Source organism: Oncorhynchus kisutch, linkage group LG10 (assembly GCF_002021735.2).
Source record: "Oncorhynchus kisutch isolate 150728-3 linkage group LG10, Okis_V2, whole genome shotgun sequence".
NCBI classification, from domain to species: domain Eukaryota; kingdom Metazoa; phylum Chordata; class Actinopteri; order Salmoniformes; family Salmonidae; genus Oncorhynchus; species Oncorhynchus kisutch.
The window spans coordinates 348,508-354,734 of NC_034183.2; the positions used below are offsets into that span (position 1 = coordinate 348,508).

Sequence of the window (6,227 nt, forward strand, 5' to 3'; positions counted from 1 at the left end):
AGTTGCCCCCAAACACACTCATCCAACATATTTCTACTTTACTCAAAAATGATCTACATTTTTCTCTCTAAACAAGTGGATTATTTATCTAAATGTTTTCCTACTTGTGTATATTTTTTAAAACTATTATAGATCTAACTTCATTGGAATATATCTGCAACTTTTTAAAACATACATTTTTGTGGGATTAATTTACCACAAAATCATTTGTTGAAACATCTCCAAAACGTGTTATGACCCAGAGGACATGTTTTGAGCAAGAACAGTGGCAGCCAGGGAAAGTGTTGGGAAAATAATGGTGGCATCTTTTGGTCTTTATTTGTATTTTATTCCACCTTTATTTAACCAGATAGGCCAGTTGAGAACACCTTTATTTAACCAGGGAGGCCAGTTGAGAACACCTTTATTTAACCAGGTAGGCCAGTTGAGAACACCTTTATTTAACCAGGTAGGCCAGTTGAGAACACCTTTATTTAACCAGGTAGGCCAGTTGAGAACACCTTTATTTAACCAGGTAGGCCAGTTGAGAACACCTTTATTTAACCAGATAGGCCAGTTGAGATCAAGTTCTCATTTACAACTGTGACCTGGCCATGATAAAGCAAAGCATTGCGACACAAACAACAACACAGAGTTACACATGGGATGAACAAACGTACAGTCAATAATACAATAGAAAAAATATATATGTACAGTGTGTTCCAATGTAGAAGAGTAGTGGGGTAAGGCAATAAATAGGCCCTACAGGCAAAAATAATTACAATTTAGCATTAATACTGGAGTAATAGATGTGCAGATGATGATGTGCAAGTAGAGATACTGGGGTGCAAAAAAGCAAGAGGGTAAGTAATTCCAGTCATTGGCAGCAGAGAAGTGGAATGAAAGACGGCCAAAGCAGGAATTGTCTTTGGGGGCGGGTGCTACAGGTGGGTGTTGCTATGGTGAACAGTGAGCTGAGATAAGGCGGGGCTTTACCTAGCAGAGACTTATAGATTACCTGGAGCCAGTGGGTTTGGCAACGAGTATGAAGCGAGGGCCAGCCAATGAGAGCATACAGGTTGTAGTGGTGGGTGGTATATGGGGCTTTAGTAATAAAACGGATGGCACTGTGATAGACTGCATCCAATTTGCGGAGTAGAGTGTTGGAGGCTATTTTCTAAATGACATCACCGAAGTCAAGGATCGGTAGGACAGTCAGTTTTACGAGGGTATGTTTGGCAGCATGAGTGAAGGAGGCTTTGTTGCGAAATAGGAAGCTGATTCTAGATTTAATTTTGGATTGGAGATGCTTAATGTGAGTCTGGAAGGAGAGTTTACAGTCTAACCAGACACCTAGGTATTTGTAATTGTGAGAACCGTCCAGAGTAGTCATGCTAGTCGGGCGGAGGGTGCGGGCAGCGATCGGTTGAAGAGCATGCATTTAGTTTAACTTGCATTTAAAAGAAGTTGTATGGCATTGAAGCTCATTTGGATGTTTGTTAGCACAGTGTCCAAAGAAGGGCCAGGTGTATACAGAATGGTGTCTTCTGTGTAGAGTGAATTACAGGTGGGGCAGTTACCCCAGGGGGCCCTTAGTACACCAAGATATACATGTACCACGAACAGTTTGTATATAAATAGGAATATACACAATACATATGAAATAATTGTCTATTTTAGTCGTTTAAATAGATTTTAAATGTTTAATAATCTACTTTGATTATTGCATTGTGAAAACATAGATATGCAGAGACACATAAATCAATCAAATGTATTTATAAAGCCCTTTTTACATCAGCTGATGTCACTAAGTGCTGTACAGAAACCCAGCCTAAAACCCCAAACAGCAAGCAATGCAGATGTAGAAGCACCGTGGCTGGGAATCCGGCCTCACACATCACGTTCACTTGTTGTCTGCTTGCCACCTAATCCATAATATCAGTGTTGTAAAGAGATGGCTTACTAAATAGCCCTTAACGTGAAACTTTAGTTAACTGGTAGCAGTTATGTCAGTGCAAAACACTAAAACGTTATGAGATTCTAAAATGTCTTAAATGACAATTACGATAATTACGAGCTAGGCCTACTCTGTTTGTGATTGATATTTTGGGGAAGTTCTAAGCAAAATCTCAAGTTGTTATAACTAAGTATTAGCCTACGGTAGTTTCCTCTTCGCGTTAATGTTTTTCTTCTCTACGTGTCTATTAGTGTGTAGCTGAATGAATGAGGCCGGTTGTCTGCGCTGTGACTATGGCAGTAACTCCACGCATTCTAAGCACCCGCATTGTGATTCTGATTCAGCCGTTCCTTCGTTCTGTTCTCCGTTCATTCTGTTATGACTGCTCCTGTGGGAGCGACATGAGGAAGATCCTCTCTCACTGTGGGTTCTTGTGTAGCCACACACTCTACACAGCGTTCTGTACTCTGATAGACACAGCAATATACCAGAGACACTGTACACAGCGTTCTGTACTCTGATAGACACAGCAATATACCAGAGACACTCTACACAGCGTTCTGTACTCTGATAGACACAAAAATATACCAGAGACACTGTACACAGCGTTCTGTACTCTGATAGACACAGCAATATACCCGAGACACTCTACACAGCATTCTGTACTCTGATAGACACAGCAATATACCCGAGACACTCTACACAGCGTTCTGTACTCTGATAGACACAAAAATATACCAGAGACACTGTACACAGCGTTCTGTACTCTGATAGACACAGCAATATACCTTGAAATTAAATAGGTATATTCGAACATGAATAGGCATTTGATGTAATACTAGTAATACTAGTAATAATAATTCATCTTATTTTATTATAATTAACCTGTTATTATGTTGTTTGTCTGGAAGTCTTTTTTTTATAAATAACTGCATGGTAACAGTATTATACCAGTTGTTAACCATCACAGAATACACCAACCATTACAATAATGTTTACACCATTTCGATGAACATGTTTTTAATTCAATGCAGATTATATGCAAATGTTTATAACGCACGCATGCTGTCAGAAAAACACATAGTTTAGGGTTGAGCATGCTGTCCCTTTAACAGAGAAAAAAATCAATTTACAGCGTTTACTCCACTAGTCACCAGGGCTTTCAATTAAACGCTTCACAGAACAGCTTAAAAGTGCATTTTACAACATTGTCATTTCAACTTATTCGCAATTATTCACATTTATTCGCATATTTATTTTGCATTTAGCAAGGACCCTATAGTTCCCTTAACATTACTATTTTTTAAGATTGAAAAAAGTGTAATAATTCTGTCCGTTTGTTTTTACAGAGACGATTAAAACAAATCCAATACATATTTGTTATTCCCACAGAAACCACCAATCCACTATCAATAATAACAATCTGTTAAAAACAATAGATCAATTCAGAGGTTCGTCTGCTTGACACACATTGACATTCTAATCAAGTGTTTGTTGTCATCAGATATGTCATTGTCTAACGAGTCGGGTTGTAGTTCAGGGGGGCTTTGCATTGTTCAGTTATAATCACTATAACTAACTTCGAGATCCTTGATAATAACTGCAATAATGTAGTAAAAAAAGTCTGACATGACCTACCTAATGTAACTATAGTTTGTCAGGTGCAATTAAAGTATTGGAAGCCCAGATACAAATGGAATAATGTTTTTAAAGAAAAGTAACTCTCTCTCTCTCTCATTCTTCTGACTGAGCCTCTGTTTGCAGTGCCTCACTCCTTTACAACTCGGACAAAACTGTAAACACAGATACTTTATAAGCTGAAGAGCAATATTTCACTATAACTCTGTTGGACCCATGTTATAAGACAATGCGCATTCAAAGCAAATACACAATGTACGTAGGCTCTACACTGCTACACAGAACTATATCGTCTTGATCGTAGTGATTCTCGGCGCAAGATGTCAGCAGCACGAGTCAAAATAAACTGAGGATTTGGTCTGAGCCTGCTGGTCTCATTCATAAAGGGTTCAGTATAGCTCTGTTGGTTAATGCACCACCACGGACTGCACTGTGGGGTTGGTGTGAGTCTCCCCGGGAGTGGAGGGGCTGCTTCTGCCTGCCTGCGGGGAAGTGGGGCTCAGAGACTGGTAAGAGTTGGAGAGGAAGGCGGGGATGTGGGGCGTCAGCCCCCCCCGGGAGAGACACCGGGGTAGGGGTGGGTTTGATGGGCACTGGGATGGCCGGTAGGGTCTGTCCTCCGTGACACACTGATTTAAGGGGCATGCTGAAGGCCCCATAGTCACCGCGCATAGAGATAGGAGAAACAGAGTCCACCATAGTGTTGTACATGTGAGGCCAGGCCGCAGTCAGCTGGTTGTGCATCCGGTAGCCTGCAGACATGGACTGACTCCCAGGCACCTTAAACTCTCTGGCGATGATGTTCTCTATAGCAAATGGGTGTTTAAAAGTTGATGGCTGCGACACTCCCAAGTTATAGCTGGAGATCTGAGGGAGGTGTGTGCCGGTGGCCGCCAGGGCGCTAAGCCTGAGCTTAGCCTGCTGTTGGAGGTAATGGGCCGCGTCAGACAGCTTGGACTGAGCCAGGTGCTCCTGCGCCGCCATGATCATCATCACCTTGAACCGTTTTCGGCGCCGCAAGAAACTCCCGTTCTCGAACATGTCCCCGCAGCTGGGGTGCAGAGCCCAGAAGCTACCCTTCCCGGGCTGGTCCGGACGCCGCGGGATCTTGATGAAACAGTCGTTGAAGGACAGGTTGTGCCGTAAGGAGTTCTGCCACCGCTGGGTGTTCTCTCTGTAGTAAGGGAACCTGTCCATAATGAACTTGTAGATCTCGCTGAGAGGGAGCATCTTCTCCGGGCAGGACTGGATGGCCATGGCGGTGAGGGAGATGTAGGAATAGGGAGGTTTCTGGTCGCTGTACGTGTTCCTCCCTGGTCGGGGCATCCTGACAGTGTTCTTTCACCACACTTCAAATAACTCGTTCCGCTTAGTTTGGCTCGGTGGTGAACACTTCTCAGCACTCTGCATGAAAATAAATATTATGCATGTATAAAATCAAAAACACAGAGTGTAACGTTTGAAAGTTGCGGTATATCGATCCATTCTCCAGAACTCTGTGCTGCAGCTCTCTCTTCCTGGGAATGTCAGCCTGGTTGTCTTGGCCGAGCTGTGAGCTGTGGTCTTGACTTTAGTAAAGTGGCAGTCAACTTTTCTCTCCGTGAAAGCTAAATGGAACGGATCTCATCTCCCCTTCTCATCCCGTCCCGATGAGCTAAGTAGCAGCAATACTTCCATGTCCTCCTCTCACTGCCGTGTGAGTGGGTTGTGGTGCCGTGGGATAGTGGGTTGTGGTTATAGCAGCTGGACAGCCCCCCCCCCCCCCCCCCCAGAGCAGCTCCACTAATGTGTAACCTCATATCACATGACAGTCACTCAGGGAGGTGGGGGATACATGCATAATCTGTTTTCATTGGCACCTACTGTATTTACATGGACACCTTGGGCCAATAGAAATCTTTTCCATCTGAAGATAGTACAAAGGGAAAAAGTCTCGGGACCCTGAATTGAACCGCGAGGGCACTACGTAGCTAACAGTGTGGAGGTATTCGCTAACCTTTCCGCAGGGGGCTTAAAGTCGTCAATTCACACTACAATTAGAGCTCCTGAGCTATGGGATGTTTGACATGGAAATTGGCTGTTTGGGTTAGGGTTAGAGTTAGGGCACTATCACTGTGGTTTGTATTGTTAGAATGTTTCATGACATCACTTTCCCTTTGTTTTGTATGCTACTGTCAATGTTGACAGTTCTGTAAATCACGTTGGATGTTAAAAACCTTCTGCTAAATGACCATCATTTTGCTCTTTACAAAACAATATGTTTTACAATTTGAAGACATGTGTATTGTATTTCTGTTCGTCCATAAATGTATTCAGTGTGAGTCGGTGTGAATATTATCAACCTGATCTGTTCTGATAATCTGGGTTCAATTAATTCAGGCAGGTGTGTAAAGGTTTATGCCGCTTAAACGCGAAACTGTAAATTTTTCCACCCACAATCAGACAGGAAAATAATCGTTTCAAATTAGCAAACACACTTAGCACTTGCAAATATATCGAATAAATTATTATATTGCTATTAAATGTTGCATCCATTTAATTAATGCACTATAAATAAAATCATCATCGCAATATGCCATAGACCTACACAATTATGCTTCATTGAACCAAAAAATAACCACCATCATTGATTTATAGTAATTAATGAATAAAC

At 42.1% G+C, this 6,227-nt stretch overlaps 1 pseudogene; it reads right to left on the reverse strand.

Annotated features, from left to right (window-relative positions):
- Positions 1-2,954: 2,954 nt before the first annotated feature.
- Positions 2,955-5,240, reverse strand: LOC109883266 (forkhead box protein B1-like; annotated as a pseudogene).
- Positions 5,241-6,227: the final 987 nt, after the last annotated feature.